At 48.9% G+C, this 18,820-nt stretch overlaps 1 long non-coding RNA gene across 1 annotated transcript; it reads right to left on the bottom strand.

Annotated features, from left to right (window-relative positions):
* Window positions 1-287: 287 nt before the first annotated feature.
* Window positions 288-15,351, bottom strand: LOC136372912 (uncharacterized). Its single transcript, XR_010745542.1, has 3 exons — window positions 15,086-15,351; window positions 5,640-5,685; window positions 288-378 (listed from the first exon to the last, which is right to left on the bottom strand). It is a non-coding gene; the product is annotated as an uncharacterized lncRNA (long non-coding RNA).
* Window positions 15,352-18,820: the final 3,469 nt, after the last annotated feature.

Raw genomic sequence — 18,820 nt, 5'->3', positions numbered from 1 at the left:
TGAGTTAGCAAACCCACAAAAAAAAAAAAAGATGTTAAACACAGAAAAATAATCCAGATGTTGGAGACTTTGGGCCAATGGTCAGCAAGGAAGGTGCTGGTGACCACGGAGATTTTGGCTTCTCTTTTTTCTCCACCACATGGTCACCATGAGCTCTCAACAGTCCCCAAGAACTTGCCATGGAGACACTCAGCCCATCCCAGCAGCCTGATGGTGCCAGACCCACTGTAAGAGTTTAGGGAAAGTTTTTAAAAAAGAAATTAAAAAAAATTAAAAATCCACTTACCAGGATATTCCCAGTGAACTCTCACCAGGGCCAGAGACCTACAATTTGTCAGCTAGAAAATGAGCATCACGTAGGGTGAACCCGTCTCCAGCCTGGCAAGAGAGAGAAAAGAGGATGGGAACTCGTTAAATGTCAGACCTGTGTGTCCCTGGCTGGATTACACCAGGGTAGGGAGATTACAGCCATGCTTCTGACACAAAATGGAAATGAGGAAGACAGAATTCATCTAGAAAACTCTCAGCATCTTTGAAACTGGGCTAGTTTCCTAACTTGAGATGCCTCTGTGGGGCCTCAACCTTGTAGGGAGCAAGAGGAGCCTGTGTCTGCTTGGGGGCAATTAGAAATGGGGAAAAGCTGTCATTGCACCACTCCCTGTCCCTGCCAGATGTGGTGCCAGCCAGCATCTCACTGCAGTCATGTAGAAAAACCAAATCAAAGCACTCAAAAGCCACAGGCAGGACAAAAAACTCTAAATCTAAGTCAAAAATACACCTTCTTTATTCTTTGTCTTCTGGGGAACTATGTTCTCCAGATCTCCAGCCCTGCCCAGGCCAGTGACTGCTCCACCAAGGCCCAAAGCCAAACCCAAGCCCAGAGCATCCTGAGGCCTGGGGGATTTATCCCAGCGGCCGTCTTGAGCTCAGAGCTGTGACCAAGCACAAGGAGACCCATCACCAGCAAGAACCTCATTGAGAGAAGTGTCTTGGGTCAAAGGAGGAGCCTGACGGGGTCCACTCTGTGGCTGCCACCCTCAATGCAGCAGCAACCAAGTGGCAAAGCTCCAGCACTGTCCATCCCTGCTTGAAAATACCAAAACTGAGCAGCCCTGACCCTTTGGATGCTTTAGAGTATCCTTACAGAATTGTCTTATATTTTAATAATATATTAATATTCACTTTATGTACTTTCCATCTGTATAAACTCTGCCTCCAGCTATGGCTACTCACATGGATTTAGACACCTAGAGCAGAACTGACATGGCTTAACTGAGGAAGAGCCAGGGAAAGAGCTCATTCTCCTGTCCATTAGTCCTATAAATCATTTCTACCACTACAGAAACCAGAGACAATCCGGTCCTGTGAAAATTCAGTGGTGCAAAGCCAGGGAGTGGCACTGGTGGGAGCAGAGCAGCAATGCCCAGACCCATCCACTCCTTCCAGCTCTGCTTCTGATACATTCCTGTGCCCTATCCCAGTGAAAGTACCAGAAAAAAAAGAAGGAAACAAAAAAATCCCCCAGCCCAGACTGAAGTTTATAAATAAAAGCAGTGAGAAATGGACTAAGTAGCTGCAGCTTAGCCCGAGAGTTAAGAGCCTTAGCGCATTTTTGCAAGTTTTAGGGAAGTATTTCCCATTCCTGACTAAGCACGTTTGGCAGTCAGAGTGGAGCGCGTGGCCGCACACCCTTCACAGCTCCAGCTAAAGGGCTAAAGCGGTGACAGTCATCCCTTCCCAGTCCTTTCCCACCTCACAGACCAGGCAAGAGCCTGGACAGAGCCAAGAGCCAAGGCCAGCCACGTTCCCCAGGGGCTGCCCCCAGCCAGGCATGTCTGGGGCTCCGGCATCAGCCCGCAAGCAAAAAGTGTGATTTATTTTCCTGCTAGGCATAAATTTTGAGTTGGTTTTAATCTGCTTTCAAAATTCCCGTCACACCAGGGTTAAACTCACTTAGCATATTTAGGCTTTTAAGTTTCCAGATCTCATGGCAACAGAGGGATAGGGAGAAATTAAAAAGAACAACAAATGCGGCCTCATGGAACACCAAGATTTTCACCTAAAGCACAAACCTCTTGCGATGGGTCTTCAGATAAAACACCCCAATCTATTTCAAGTGCTGTAATAAAATAAATAACTTCCCACTCCACCAACTGTGTGAAGAGATTTTTCCTCTCTCTCAGATTAACCTGAGCACAACAACTTTTTGCCCACAGATCACCTGGACCAGGTGAAGCCTCTCATGCCTCAGCCCATCGTGCACAGGAGGGAATGAAGTCACTCTTGTTTCGCATTGATTCTTTTCCCCTTTCTTAAACAGCCATGAAATGGTTTCAGCAACAGAAAAAATGAGGCTATTGAATTTTTCTAGTCCAAAAGAGGGAGGAGGGGTAAAAAAAAAAATTAAACAGCTGTTTCGCTAATGTTATCACAGTACACAAAGAATGAAACGTCATCTAGTGCATCTAGGAAAAAATTCTGCAGCCAAGCCTCAAGCCCCACAGTGTCCCCAGGAGGCACGGAGCGTATTTTGAACAATAATTAAAAAAAAAAAAAAAAAAAAAAAAAAAAAAAAAAAAAAAAAAAAGAGGTAAAGAAAAGATGATAGAGCTGCCTTTGGTGCCATTTCCATGTGCAAAACCTGGAGACAAGATGAGAAGAGGCTGGTTTTGGGGCGTGGGTTGGCTGGGGGGGTTCCGCGGCTGCGGCGGCCCAGGAAAAGGGCAGGAGAAGGGCGATCCCGAATGGGCACAGCGAGGCCGGGATGAGCCCCTCGAGGCCCAAGGCGCCGTGCAGAGGCCGTGAGCGCCGTGAGCGCCTCTGTCCCGCCCGCTCGAAGCTGCCAGAACGCCCTCAGCCGCGTGGCTGGGCCAGGGCACGGGCAATCGGCCATTTTACACAGCAGCTCCTAAAATGGTGGCTCCCACCTTGCCTTCCCCCTCAGCACGCATGCACCCACGAGCAGGGGAGGGCCAGGGCCGCAGCCCCCCGCACGAGAGGGCGCCGGGAACGGGAGCCAAGATGGAATTAGAAGCAGAAATTAAAGGAGGGGAAGGGGGGGAAGAGGGAGAGGATGCGCCTCGCCTCGCCACGGCCTAGCCACCGATGGTTGGCTTTGTGTGGCCTGCGGAAGGGAAGGCAGGAAGGCCTCGAGGGGGGAAAAATGGGGGGAAAGAAGGGGAAGAAAAAGAGCGTTTGGGTGAGGATGGCGAGGGGCAGGGATGCGCGGGGGTGCGGGGGGAAAAAAAAAAATCTTCCCTTCTTTCTTCACCGACCCCCCTTCACCCTCCCCGCAATCCCGCTTTGACTTTTCCCACAGAAGTAGCCAACCTCCAAGAATGCAAATGACATTCATTATGCAAATGCATGCAAATCAGGTTTAACTATCGGAAGAAGGGCTCGGAATTTCTAATGGGTTAACTCTTTCCTGCATGGCCCGAATCACAAGAGCCCCGGTGTCTTCCTCGGGGCTTTGTGCTTCCCCATCCATCGCGGGCACCCCGACCCGCACCCCTCGATGGGCACCGAGGTGCAGAGCGTGGAACAAAGCATCGGGAAAATACAAACAACAATAAAAACCCTACTGGCGTAGGAGCCACTGCCCCTTCGTTAAACGTTCCAGCAGGAGACAAGACTAAGCAGGCTTAAGCGTGAAATTGGGGGGGGAAAAAAATTGGAAATTAAAATGGGAAAAGAAAACAAAGGGGAAAAAAATTTAGAAAAGAACAACAGCGATTAAAGGAAAAATAAAATGAAAGGGAAACGAAATATTATAAAAAGGAAAATAAAAAGGGAAAGAAAGAAAAAAGGAAAATTAAAAAATAAATCGAGAAGTAAAACGAAATAAATATTAGGTAAGAAAATAAAGGAAAGGATAGAAAAGAAAAGGAAGGGAAGGAATAGAAGCAGGCCGCTCTTGGCAAAAGGTGAAACCCTCCGGTGGTGCAGCAGTGAAGAGTCCTGGCAGCCACAAGGGTTTGGCTGCTCGCATCAAACCCGCTCCCTGGGCTGGCGTTGGAGCCCCTGGCTCCTGGTGGGAACAGAGTCACAGAACACACCAAGATCCCATTCTTCTTTCTTTTTCCCCCCGCAGTGTTTTCATTGAGGAAAAAAATGAAATGACAATATTCCCCCCAGTGCTGGGTGAGCCCGTGGTCCTCCGAGGAGAGAGGAAGGGAGGAGCAGAGGGTGGCAGTGGTGGCACCGGGGACCCAGTCCACACCCCTGTGACCTGTCCAGCTTGCTGGGATGCTCTGAGTGCATTTGAAACGTGTGTGGCTTCAGTGTGGGACCACTGCCTCATTCCTCCAAACCTTTGTAAAGATCCTGATTCCTGATCCCAGCCCCAAAGATGAGAAGACCCCAGTGCTGGGAACCAAAACAAGGGAAATTCCAGGTAGTGACCTCATGCTCACTGAATGCTGGGATTGTAGGAATTATGAATATTACAGTGGGCTGTAAAGTAGAGAAATGGCAGAATTCTAAATATTTTATAGCAACATTGTATTGATTAATAATAATAAAGCACTTTAGGATTATTACTGTGTTTTGCCCGAGAATAATTCCTTATCTGTACCAAAACCTGATTTTTCTCTTTTTTTTCCCTATACTTCCTTTTACATTTGATCTTTTTTCCCAATCTACTAAAAATCTCTTGTTATTTGAGCTGTAATAATCTGTTAAAGGACAAGGAATTCCCAAATTGTAGGGGTTTGGTTAGAGACATCATAAAAATTATTGGTTTAGAGTCAGTTTGCTGTGCTCTAAAATGCATGAGCCCAGAACTACCAGTCAGTTATAAAAAAACCCCAAACTTTCATTTCATTAAGCTTGTTCCAGCATAATAAGGCCTCTTCAAAAGGTAAAATAGATTTGAGGTGTGCACTTTGACAAACCCCTTCCTTAATTAAAAAAAAAAAAAAAAAGGAGGAAAAATAAAATAAAATAAAATAAAATAAAATAATAATAATAATAAACCTGGCACCAGTAATTTGGGTTTCTTTATGTCTTTTGACCTCCAGCCCATAAGAGCAGGAGCCTTGCTCTGCTCCCCTCATCTTGTTTTGACTCCAAGCCCCAATTTCCATGTTCACGCATCATTCCAAAACTGGAATTGGATGATTTTTTTCTTTTTGAATTAGTTGTTGGAAAGTATATTTAAAAAAAAAATCCCAAACAAAAAAAACCCCAAGAAAACCAACCAACCAACCACACAAACACACACACAGAGAAAAAAAAGAAAAAGAAAAAGAAAAAGAAAAAGAAAAAGAAAAAGAAAAAGAAAAAGAAAAAGAAAAAGAAAAAGAAAAAGAAAAAGAAAAAGAAAAAGAAAAAGAAAAAGAAAAAGAAAAAGAAAAAGAAAAAGAAAAAGAAAAAGAAAAAGAAAAAGAAAAAGAAAAAGAAAAAGAAAAAGAAAAAGAAAAAGAAAAAGAAAAAGAAAAAAGCCAAGTCCTGTGGTGGGTGCAGCCATGCCTGGCCATGGCCGGGAGCTGCTCGTCACTAATGACCAATACAAAATTGCATTATCCTGGCATGGGGCTGACAGGACAAACCCTTCAGATGCAGCCTCTCGAGCACCCAAACACACAGAAATTGTCATTTCCCAGCACTGTAATGAGTCAGCATGCATTAACAAATACCTGGTGTCACGGGCATCCCCAGAACTGCGGCAGCGCGGGCCTCAGGCTGCGGGACACAAAACCAAGGTTGGGTTTAGCACAATGTCAGCAAAGAGCAGTGCAGAAATTGCTGGATTTAAAAACTCCAGGTGGAGTGAAAGGTGTTTGTCTCCAGCTCCAAAAGTGATTTTTAAATTTTTGATTTTTTGGGGTTTTTTTTAGAAGGCCTCCTGTTCATTCACCTCTCTTCTTCTTCACCTCCCCTCTCTATCAATTTTCACTGCTCATGCCTACATCTGTTTCAAACCCATTTGTTCTGGTTTCCCCCCCATTGTTGATGCACCTCTTTGGCCCTGGAAAGCTCCTGAAGACGCCCAACTGCAGCCTCTGGGTGCAGAGTGGGAAAAGAGGAACCACGGGCATTCGCAGCCTCTACATCACCCCATTAAAAACATAACTTTCAACACATTTTCATCTCTTGTTGTTAGAAATCCTGAGATGGTTTATCCACACAGGAGATGGAATGGACCCTGGCAGCTTCCACAGTAATTTATTGTGTGGAGGGACCTGCAAAATGTCTGGAATGAAGGAAAGGGGGGTGGGGGGGGAGGTGGTGAATGGGGGGAGAGAGGTTTGAGAAATTACAGTGGGAGATGCAGGCGCTGCACATCCCGTGGGAAATAACAAATAGGAACAAAGTGACCCATGCAGCCACTTTCATCCCATCAGCCACTTAAAAAGCCACTGTCCAGTCTTTGCCATATGCCAAGAAGTTTTCTACCTCAAAAGCCCTGTTTTCCTCCCAAACCCCATGTTCCCTCCTTGCAAGAAGGCTGTTTTCCAGGTGAGACACTCATCAGTAGGCTTTGTGTGGCCACACCATGGGAAAAAAACAGGCTGGAAAAAATCTTTGAGTGAATCCAGTATCAGATCATGAAAAATTAGCAAAGGCAGCAAGAAAATAGCCTGGACACATGGAAACACCACATTCTTGTGATGGGAACAAAAGTGCAGCAGCCGACACCAACAAGGACGACAGCCCAGGGGCCCCAAACTAAATTTCCCAGTGGAAAAGAGCCTTTAAAGTCTCAAACTGCTATGGCAAAACCCGTCAGTTTTCCTACCAAGGAGGATGTTGGTGGTTTTAAGGAAAATGTGGGGTTGAGGCTGTTATGAGTAGAAGGATTGCTTCCTGCCTGCCCACACTGCCACTGGTGCTGTCAGGAGTCTCTTAGAGATCACCTGACACCAAGCAAAAATTAAACCCCTTTTAGGGTTAATCCCAATTTTTCATCACTCCTGTTAAGGCCAAGAAGAAAAGAGGAATTTTGCAGCAGCCACTTAAACTGCCTTGTGATAGCTAGTGCTCATCACTTCTCAGGATGCGATGGGATGTGAAAGCATCCTTGGACCACAAAACAATTTCCTACGGAATCATAGAGAAGTTACGGGTTTTGATTATCAGACCTTAAAAAATGCAGGAGGCATAGGCTCTCGATACTGTTATTTTTGGAGGCAAGGGCTCTCCACACTGTTATTTTTGGAGGGCTTCCGATACTGTTATTTTTAGCCAGTTTTAACTCATCTCACCAAGCCCCTTTTTTTACAGCCAGCTCACCAACCTTCCAGAGCCAGATTTTTTTTTTTTTCTTTCTTTTTTTTTTTTTTCCCCAGACTCAACTCTCCAGTGCCTGGGGCGGCCAATAGTGCTTAAAAAAAAAAAAAAAAAAATCACCCCCCCAAAACCCCCACACACAACACCAAAAAAAAAAAAAAAAAAAAAAAAATCAATCCCACCACCCTTTTTTTCTAATTTTCCCAAAGAACTGGGAGGCGTGAGCACTCGAGAGTCAAATTTGCCCAGGACCCGCGTTCCCTAAGAAAGCAGGGCTCATTCGCCTTCCACAAACTCCGCAGTGGCAACAAAAGTCCCTTTCAAGCCCTTCCAGACGCAAGTCCTTCAGCTCAATTAGTCAGGCACACAGAGACACAAAAAAGCCTCCCATTCAGGCTAGTGGCTGGCTGTGGAGGACAAGAGCTAAGAAAGGATCTTTCTCCCACGCTTTCACTGGGTGTCATAACAAGCAGAAAGCCCTCTTACGGGGGGATTATTGGAGATAAGAGTCCGATGGAGGGGCTGGGGCAGGAGCTAGGGCTGAAAGAGGAGGGGAGGAGGAGATGGGGCTGGGTTTGGAGGTTGCAGCTCCCAAGGTCGGGTGAGCATGGCTGCTGACGGCATCACACTCCATCAAAAATGTTGGTTGTTTTTTTTTCAAAAAAAAAAAAAAAAAAAAAAATTACGATATTCCCCCCAGCCTGTACACACACGCGCAGAATAATCCTGGTTCTCCATGGCAACCTGCTCCGTGGCCATCCCTCGCACCAGAGGAGGGAGGCAGCTTGCTTTCACGCCAGCATCTCTGCCAGCTTGTCCCGATGCTGTCAGAGCCTCAGCCGAGCTGGGCAGAGGGGCCAGGCACATTTCCTCCCGCTCCCTCATCTCCAGAAATCCATGATTTTCTAGAGCAAAGAGCTTAAGGGGATGCACAGCTCTGTGGGAAAGCTCTACCTGCAGAAACTCAGCCAGCCCTGCTGATGCTCCTGCCCATGGGTGGGTTTAATGTTGTGGACAGCTTTTTTTGTGAAAAAGAATAATAGGAAAAATATGTGTGTGCGTGTTTGTTAGCGGAGTTTGTTGTTCGAAAGCAAAACAAAGGGGAAGAAGAGAGAAAAATCTCCAGGGAGTGGAGTTTGTCTGCAAAATTGCGGGGTGGGGCAGTGGCCCAGGGCCGTCTGTCCTCTGTGGTCCCTCTCCAGTCCAGCGGAGGATCCCAGCCCTCAAACCTCCCCCAGCCAGAGGGGTCAATTGCTGCACCTTCTGCCAGGCCCCAGCAGGAAGAAAAGTCCTCTGGATACTGACAGTGCTCTGCAGGATTAATCAAAGTTCCTGAGTGAATTATGTTCCTAATTCCCTTGAACGATCCAAGTTACACTGTTAATTCCCCATCGCTTTTCCATTGACTCTATATGTGGCTGTGGAAGCCAGTGCCCCTCCAGATCTTTTCAAATACATGATTCCTCTTATCCAAGCAGGGTCACAGAGGCAAATTCAAAGCAAATGCCAGAAAAATTGGCTTTTTCCCCTCCTGCCCAGACCAAGCCCAATTGCTGCTGCAGGATCGTCCCCGCTCCCGGCACCATCAAGAAGAAGGTGACGAGAACATCCAAATTCTATAACATTTTACAAGGATTAGGGAGGGAATATAAACTCTCCAGCTCAGGAATGGAAAGCCAAGAAACTCTCTTGGAATACATTATCCCATAATTGTAGGGTTTCAAGCACTTTCCTCCTAAGCAGCTGGTGTCTGCTGATGCCAGAGGAAGGTTATTTGGCTCAGACACATTCCTGCCCGGTTCAGCCCGGGAATCCCTGAAACAATCCACTCTTATCAAATACTATAAAAGCTGAATATTCCACCCAACCAAAATAGCAAAATTTTTCTAGAAGACAGAAGGGGAGAGATAGATGAAACAAAGCAGATTCCTTAGGGACAAGCCTTCCCCTTCCCAAAGAGCATTCTGTGTCTCCAAGTGATGGAAGAGGGACCTCCTTTCCCTTTCCGAGAGGTCACACACTGATCCAGAAAATCTTTTGTGGTCTTTTTCGTTTGGTTTGGGTTTTTTGGTGGGGGGTTTTGTGGAGGTTTTGTGCGTTTTTTGTTTGGGTTTTTTGTTTTGGTTTGGTTTTTATTTTTTTAATAAAAGATGAGCTTCCAGCAGGAAGGAAGCTGCTGAAGGTCAAATTAAACCTGATTTGCCTGCCTTGACCTAAACAATGCAAGGCCACAAGATGACCTAACAGCCCCCTGAAGCCACACAGAGCTCAAAACCGGACCAGACCACCACCAATGAGTATCCAGTCTTTTTCATTCTCAACACTTATTAATCAGCACTTTTTCCCCCCTTCTGAGAAGCTGCTTTTTCTCCCTATCCCAGAGCAAAGCTCCACCTCATGTCCTCCACTTGCCTGTAAAAATGCATCACACAAGACCCAGCAGTTAAAGCCAGCAGATGCACCCAACATGGATGCTCCCTCCTCCTGCACCAGCATCCTGGCACTACTCCTTTTGTCCCTGCTCCAGTAATATTAAAACCCCTGAAAGTGGAATTACAATTATTTTTACACCTAGCCTGGTCTGTCAAAGTCACAGCTCAAGCCGTGGCCGTTGATGCTGCGTGAGGATTACACAGCTTTAGCTGTATAGTTACAGATACAAGGTCCGAGGCTGCTCTCAGCTGTGGCAGGATAAATCCTGGAGTTACACAGGGAGCAAGAGACCGTGATCCAGATAACCAGAGACGGATTCAGCCAGGAGTGTCGGGCCAAGATCTCCACATCAGCCTTGCAGACTTCAGTACATACGGCCACCCTCCAGCCATAAAAATCCCAGGATTCGGGACTTCCCCGTTCTGCAGCTGGCACGGGACCCCTAAAACAAAAATTCCGCTCTCTTTTCCTGCAAAACTACCCGGGGCCATGAGAGCCCCGGCGGCCGCAGATGCTGCCCGCGTTCGGCGGCCGGCTCCGCTTCCCCAGCGCGTACAGCGAGAGGCGCCGGCACTCACAGCACACGTCCCTTTCTATATCTGTCCCTGAAAATCCCGCCGGGAAAGCCGGAACGCAGCCCCAGAACTATATTTAGCCCCCAGCCCGCCGTGCTGGCAGCACCACAAGCCGGGGCCGGTAAAAGCTGCCGGCGGCGGCGGGCAGTGCGGAGAGCGGAGCGGCCAGAACCGCGCCTCCGCTTTCACATCCGATCACCCCGGCTGCATCGGAGCGACCTGCCCGCTGGCGCCCGTCTCCTGCCAGCAGCCCGAAGACCACAGAGCTCATCATTTTCCTTCCAGCCGTATCCGCCTCGGGACACTGTCACCCGCTTCCCCCGGGCAGAGTGTGGCAGAGCCACCCGGCCCCGTTTGCTGGGCATCACGTTTGCGCCCTGGGATGGGCGGGGTAAATCGAGAAATCCCCTCTCCCGCAGCACAGAGATCGGCACTGGCCACCCCAAAATCATCCCAGGATACTGCAGAGCACCTTGCGAAGTGCCGTGCATCAGTGGCCGTCCGCAACGCCACGGTGAGGACAAGGACAACCTGGTCCTGCCCGCAGCCCTCCTCCAGCCTGTGCTCCAAGGCAGGGCCAGCGGGGCACAGAGCCCAGGCGGTTAATTCCGAGCATCACCCCAGCCTCCGTTCCCACACACCCGCCACTTGCTGAAATTAAAGCAGGGCCTGATCTGATTCCTATGGCGGCTTAGTGCGCCCACTCAGCCGGTTTATCATAATCCCGACATAAAAATCGCTCCCTTGAAAACGCTCAGAGGTTTGAAGCCCTGATTGTTTGAAGAGGAAAGACTCTGTTCTCAGCACAAAGATGTGCTTCCCTCTCAGCCCCGGTCCGGCAGCTGGAGGCTTCAATCAGCATTTCTGACCCCGTAGGTACCTAGGGTAAGAACCCTCGTGCTTTCCTTGGCACAGAGATCCCCCAAACCCGGCCTGAGCAGCTGGGCCACGCAGCACCCCAAAAAGAGCAGAGCTTTGGGGACTGGTGCTGGGAACAAGTCACCGCTGGCTGCCAGCCCAGCTGAGAGAGCATCTCTAAAAACCATTCCCTCTCCCTCCAAACCCAGCTGTGACTGCTTGTGAGAAGGAATTTTATCTATGTATTTCAAAACTAAACAGATACATGCAAATTTCTATCGTATTGGTGTGATTTCTTTGTGGTGGCACTGCAGTGCATTCCACACTTGCCCAGCCCAGGCTGCATGGGACTGTGCCGGGAGGACAAGGGATACTTCATGTGCTAGGAAGACCTCGAAGGGCTTGAGCCATCAGGGACTCCTTTTGTTTTCAGTTTAAAACTGTAAAAGGCTAGCAAAAAATTCCCTCAATGGGGAAATGTCTGTTTTCCTCAAACACCACAAAACCATAATTTTTAAAATACATTTTTTAGCTACTTTTCATCATTTGGGGCTGAGAATTTTCAAATATGAAATGTAAAATATATACATATTCTATCCATCACAAAGCAAAAGTTAATATCCACTGGCAGGACCAACCAGCACAAGTATTTCTGCCCTTTTGCCAGTCCCCTGACCCGCAGCGCGTCACTCGTACAATGAGAGCGGTGCAAAAGGGCTTTGGCCTCAGCAAGAAACTGCTCTGCTGCATTTCTGCCCTGCCAACATAAGCTTTAAAGACAGAAGCTAAAGCAGATCTACTGAATGAAATTAATAATATTTAACAATTACATTTATATAGGCTCGTTCTCCTCAACCGGTCACTGAATCATGGAAAAATTAGTATTGCATTTGCTCTCTTTTTTTTTTTTTTTTTTTTTTTCCAACTCCAAACTGCTGCTAAGCCAGAGAATGATGTGGAGAGCTGAGACCTCGCTCCCAAACATGCGAGTGTGTCTCCTATTAATGTCTCCAGCAGTTATATGGACAGAAGGGAGAACAGAGTAGACAGTGCTGAGTGTTAACCAGTCAAATCATAGTGTCCAAGCAAGCTTAAACAGCCACATGTAAACTGCAATTTGGATCAACGTCACGCAAACACACAGGGCTTACTGCTAGTGCACTACAGGAGTAAATCAGGGAGAAAAGGAGGAAAAAATTAAAAATCAGCTGTTTGCAAGACTATTCCAAAGCCCTTGGACAGAGCCCAGCTTGCAGTCACATGGACACTCCTGCCACTGGAAACGGTTACCCCCCAGAACAAAAACTGAAATTAAAAAGAAAATCCACCCAGCTGAACAGTGACATGCTCTGACAGCACCCACAGACCGTAGGGATTGCAGCAAAGCTTGTGGCACCAGGAACCCCACGGGACCCATCCAGTGGCTGAGGGGCAAGGAGTGGGAACGGGTGCCCATTTCCCTCCCAGGCTGGGAGCACAAAGGGATGGGTGATGATCATGGAGATGTTTTAGTCCCACAGTGTGACCAAGTCCCTGAATGGTGGTGGGGGTCACAAGCATTTTAAAGGAAGCTTTTTGCAGCTGAGAATGAGGCGCAAAAGCTCCAGAGAACCAGCTTGGGCCTGGGGAGGCTTTAAACCCACTGTCTCCATCACCAACCAGCACAGGCACCTCCTGCGCCTGGCTCGGGGCCCTCCACACATGGTTTGCTGAATTCTTGGACGAATTTCGTCCTTGTCCCAGTTTACATCCCCCCCACTCCTGCTCATGCCTTTGTTAGAGCCAAGAAGTGACACCATCAAAATCAGCCTATGGCAGTGCCGCACAGCCCAGGATTGGTCACCCAGGAGCACCAAAAGATGCTCACATAGCACCACTCCCAGCCCCTGATTGGAGAAAAGGCACTTTTCCCCCTCCTTGAGGGAAGCCACTGGCCAATGGTGGATGGCACATGGCAGCTTCCCACTGCTCACCCAGAATAAGAGTCCCTCGTCCCCCTGGGGAGCCACCGCACCCCTTCACACCTGGGCTTTGGGCCACCACTTGGTGCTGATGTCTGCCCACAGACACGTCCTGATCCACCAGCCTGGCTGGAGGGGCAACCACCCAGCTGGACCAGCAAGAGTTCTCCTGCCTCGGTCTGCCTGGGAAGGATGAATGAGGAGAGCTTTGTCACTGCTTTGTCACCGCTTGGTCACCAAAACCAAGGGTGTCTAACTTCATCCTGAGAGATGCTCAGGGTGTGAGCATCCATGGAGGATGCCTCCCCTTCCTTGGAAGGTGCTATCCCTGTCCATGGACCAAAACTTCTGGTTCCCTGTTGCCCTGTCCTCTGCAATGTCCCTCTCTGACTGGGGACAAAGCTGCTGGCCAGGAGAGCAGCACTTCACTCCTCCCCAAAGAGGAGTAGCAGGACGGCAACAGAGAACAGTGATTCCAAAAAGAGTTCGAAAAAACTTCCCTACATCCCTGTCACTGTCAACATAGCACCAGGAACAATGGCAGCATCCAGGGGAAGCTCAACGGGAAGATGGAAGGTTTTCCCCAAGCTTTCCCCAAGCAGATCATTACAGAACTCCCAGTTAACATACGTACTAAATTATTCTGAATTACAGGGCCATGGGTGAGAGGGAATAATATCTTGTTTATTAATTTCAAGCAACCATATGAGCAGGATAAATCTTTCACATCACACCCAGCACTACAGCCCTTCCCTGAACAAAGTGCAAGGGACAGTTCCTTCTGCCCTTTTGGGTTTTTTTAAAGATCCCAATAAGCACATGAGCGAAACGAGCGGGTCCAGCACAGGTCAAAAGTCAGCTCATTTCTACATCTCTCACAAGAGGGTTTTCATAAAGTCACAAAGCTATAATTGCTCCTTTCCAAAATTAGTTCAGGTGCCATCACCCACATTAGCTCTTTATTATCATATTGTCGTTTTTAGTTTGGGTTGTTTTTTTTTTTTTCCCCTCCTTGGAATCACCATTCTGATATTATTTTATCTTAATCCACCATGAGATCTTTGTGTTCTTCTAAGCAAGATCAAGACACCTTTTCAAATAGGTTGCTGGGTTTTGTAGGTGGCATCTCAGGCACCCAGTCTGATTATTAAAAGCAAGTGGGAAGCACCCAGTTCACTTCTTTCTCTTTGACTCAAAATTCGCTTCTACAGTAGAGCAGATTTTAAAAAATCCCAGTTTCCCTGAGGAAGACGCGGGCACATAATCCATTAAAGACGGATAAGAACCAGCACCAATTTGCAGAGAAGATAAATTAGGTAAAATCAAGTTCCTCAATTAGTCTCATGCGTTTCCATACACAAGTTTATATATATATATATAATTTGTAAATCCCCAAATTAGAATCTTGAGGCCATTCAAAGAAATATTCATAGACAAAGGGTTAAAAGAAGAAAGAAAGCGTTTGGATAGAGACACAAGGGAAGAAAAACAAAGAAAACTGCAAGAAACCATTTTCCAAATCACCATATCCTTCTTTCTAATACTGATATCAAGTTATAGCTGTCAGGCAGGAAAATGTAGGTATCTGTATAACAGATAGGGAAGAGGGGGGAGGGAAGGTAGAAAAAAGGAAAAAGAATCCAGCACTCGTATTTGCAAAACAACCATTAATAAACATTGCTCTGTTGCTGCTTTATTAAACAGATAATCCAACACAGTAATCTGTATTGATTTATGGATTCTCTGATGCTCTACGACTGGTTATGCAATGAAAGTTCATCCTTGATCTGTAGTCTGGGTCCTGGACTTAACTAATTCATAATCTGATTGGAAGTTTTACTTTGTTAATTCAATTACAGTTAACGGCCGAGGAGAGAGCGGCAACATCTTTGTCTTTCTCAACACAGATGGTTTCTTCCCTTGCCCAGAATCAGTAAACTCTTAAAATCACAGGAGGCAAATAGATTCTTAAAAAAAAAAAAAAAAAAAAAAAAAAAAAAAAACAGGGAAAAAAAAAAATCCTACCTCAGGTTTTAATTCCAGTCTCTGAAAGTTGTCTTTTCCCCCATTTTTTCCGCCTCTCATTTCCTTTCTCTTCTTTTTTTTTTTTTTTTTTCTCTTTTAATTTTTTTTCTTTTCCTCCTCTTCCTTTTGATGAATTTCCTTTCTTCTCCACATCCTCCTCAGGCGTGTAATGGGGTTATTTTTACTTTCGGTTATCTAGCTTTATGAAGAATCGACACCACTCATACAGCTAGATAACCAAAGATAACAACCAACCCCTGGAGTCTACAGCATCAGCAGGAAAAAGCCAACCTCTTCTTCTCCAGGGGCTCGGGGGCACGTGGCTTTTAAGGAAGGAATGAGGGAGGAAAACGAATAAAAAGAGATGCAAATATTAGCAGCCAGATCCATAATATCTTCACACAGCTACAGCCCTGGCCCTGTTCGTGCAGCCCAACCAGCCCAGGGCACAGAGTCCTGAGCATCACTGGGACAGGCAGGATCAGGCCCCTCGGAAACACAATTTGGAGCAGAATTACAGGATAACCACGCAAGGGCTGCCTATTTTCTGCCGAGTTTCAAATTGTTTCATTTGCAAACCAAATGATATTCTGCAGGTGCCGAGAATTAAGCCCACATTATTTTTAATAACTATCAAATTAATGCATTCAAACTGGTAATAATCAAAGCAAATATAATTTGCACCCACAACTTAAAATATGCATAAAAGACCAAAAGGACATTTCCCCACCCACAAATGTGTTTAACGCTCTCTAAACAAAATGACTGCGAGAAAAAAACCTGCCGGTTAATATAAATAGTAACTTGTGAGGCTTTGGATTCAGCCGAGATCTGGGGGAATAGCGATGAATAAACACAGAAAACACAGAGGAAATGATGAAAGGGATGGAAGGGAGGAATGAAGGAAGGGAGCAACTCCTGCTTGCGGCTCAGGATCCCGGCCCTGAGCAAGGACCGCGCATCTCGGGCAGGGACCGGGACCCGTATCCCTCCGTTCGTTCAGGGAGAGAGCGCAGCTTTCCCCCGGTAGGGAACCCTCGGTCGCATCCCTCGCTTTCCTCTCCCCGCATCCCTCCGTCCTTTCTTCTTTGGCGGGGAACCCGCATCCCTCCGTCCTTGCTTCGAGGGCTCTGCTTCCCTCCAGCCTTCCTTTCCCCGGGGCTGGGAAGGAACCCTCATTCTCCTTCTCCAGAGCGACCTGCGTCCCTCCACCCTTCCTTCCTCCGGGGAAGAACGCGCATCCCCCACACCGTTCCTCCGCTCCAGGGCAGCCCGCATCCCTCCATTCCTTAGGCGAGGAACCCGCATCCCTCCCGTTCCCCGTGGCACCGCGCATCCCTCCCGCCTGCCTCCGCCCGCCTCCCTCCCCTCGCCGAGTGACCTGCTCCTCTCCATCCCTCTTTCACCTGCATCCCTCTTTCACCCTTGGCGCTGCGGGGAGGCGCGGAGCCCTCGCTCCGCCGAGACACGGCGGCCCCCGCCCGCGCTTCTCCCGCGGAGCGGAGCGCCGGCAGCGCGGGGCCCGGGGCCGAGGCCCTGGCGGTGCTCGGGGGCGCTCCCGGCGGTTCGGTTCGGTTCGGTTCGGCTCGGCTCGGCTCGGCTCGGCTCGGCTCGGCTCGGCTCGGCTCGGCTCGGCTCGGCTCGGCTCGGCTCGGCTCGTACCTGCTGCCCGCAGCCGCTGCCCGCAGCCTCTGCGCCGGGGGGAGCGGCGCGCGGCACTTTTCATTCATGCTTTCACACTCCCGGCCCTCGCCGCCGCCGCTCATTGGCCCGGGCCCGCCTGACGTCACCCGCCCCGGCTCCCACCCCTCTGCAGCGCTCCCGGGTTCATCAATGGGCTGGGGAGGGGCCGCGCGCACACGCGCGTCGCCGCCACCCATCAGCCGCCCGTGTCGCCCCCATCCCCGCCATCGCCCCCCAGCACCGCCGCCGTTCTCCGCTGTCCCGGTCTCTCCACCGCCATCGGCGGCTCCACCATCGCCAACATCATCCTCATCATCATCTTCATCACCACCCTCAGCGCCGTGGGCTTCACCGCCCTCAGCGCAACGCCCCTCGTTGCCATCGCCATCGCCACCACCCTCGGCGCCACGGGTCACCGCTCATCGGCACCAGCCATCGCCGGCACCGAGTCTCCTCCGCCAGCCGTGACCGTTCTCCCACCACCGCCTGTCTCTCCAGCTCTCCACCTTTCGGCCCCCCGGGCTGTGTCTCCCCGGCTTCCCTTTCTCGGAGAAGGGGAACCCCACCCAAAGGCAGTGCCAGGGCCTGACCACGGTGTGCAGATCCTGGATTGAATCAAATGCTGGTTTGCTTCTGTAGTTTTAACCCCACCATTAATGACCCTTTGATGTTCCTGCTATAATACAGACCCCATTAAAAAAACCCCAACAACCCATCATGATTTTTCCCTTGAACAAGAACACAGGTTTGGGGCTGGGTTTTTAAATTTTCTCTTGAAGTTTTCTTTGCCTTAGGAATTTTTTTTTTTCCTAGTGGTAAGCCAGCTGGGTTTGGGTCATTGAGTTGGGGCTGGGAAGTTACTCATGGCTTTTGTCTCTTTCTGGAGCTGGAGTCTCCCACTGCCACAGCAGTGCAGCAAGTCCACCCTGCCAGGGATTAGGACCCTCTCTTCCAGCTGCCTCCACTAGGAAAATGGGAACCCACTGGTCTGACCCCCGTCAGGCCCAGCACTTCAGCCCTACCTGGGAATAGGGAAAGGGGGATAGGGGATGTGGAAATAGCCCCAAAATATCCTGGTCCTGCTTCGTGGGGCGGAGGCTCTGCTCCCCAGGACTGTCACTATTTTGCCGACAGCCCCTCCCCATGGCTCCCTGCCCGGTTGTCTTTGAGCCCCCCTGCACAAAGGGGTTGGGGGGTGTTGTGTTGCACCTTTCCCCTTTCCCTTCATCCACTTCCAGATTCAGGAGGGAGGGGAAAACGCAGGTTTCGGGAAGACTCTGTGAGTGCTCACGGGGGGAAGTGAGCGGCTGCAGCACCCACTGGAGGCACCCAGGGGTGCCCCCACCCGCACCCACTTCCAAATCCCAGCCTCTAACTCCTTTAAGGACAAGGGCCCGCCCAGAGCCCTCCCGGAGCCGCTCGCACCCCGGCGTGGGCGCTCCCCGTGATTTCTCCCTCCGTGGGTCCCATCACCCACCTGGGCCACGCTCCCCACGCCAGCGCCTTCTCCTCTTCTCCTCCGTGGGCAGAGCGGAGCCGGGGCTGAGGCAGCGGCCGGAGCCGGAGCCGAGGCTCTCCTGAAAGAGAAGGCAGACAGGTTCAAATGCAGTCGGGCCCGTGGTGCCCACGCAGCCCCCACGCCGGGGTATCCGTGGAGCAGCTCTGAGGGGTCCCCGAGGGCCGGCTTTAACCATTCCCTACCTTCCCTGAGATGGGATTTTAGGGACAGAACCGTACGCCTGCTCCTCTTTTTAATTCTCCTCTTTATTAAATTCACGTAATTTTTTCCCCCCTAAATTTCTATTTCAATCCCTTCCAGAAATTATAATTATTTTTAATCTGCCAAAAATCCCCCCCAAAAAAGCCCAAACAAACAAACCAAACACCGCCCCCACCCCAAAGGAAAAAAAAAAAAAAAAAAAAAAAAAAAAAAAAAAAAAAAAAAAAAAAAAAAAAAACAAAAACCAACAACCCACTAAAATAAACCCCAATAAAAGCCCCAAAAACCACGACGAATTTTGCGATCTATCCTGAAAAAAAGCTGCAAAGACA

The sequence above is a fragment of the Sylvia atricapilla genome, chromosome 30, assembly GCF_009819655.1.
Source record: "Sylvia atricapilla isolate bSylAtr1 chromosome 30, bSylAtr1.pri, whole genome shotgun sequence".
Lineage (NCBI taxonomy): Eukaryota > Metazoa > Chordata > Aves > Passeriformes > Sylviidae > Sylvia > Sylvia atricapilla.
Note: the sequence above shows the minus strand (reverse complement) of the source record. Positions and strands in the feature narration are given on the sequence as shown.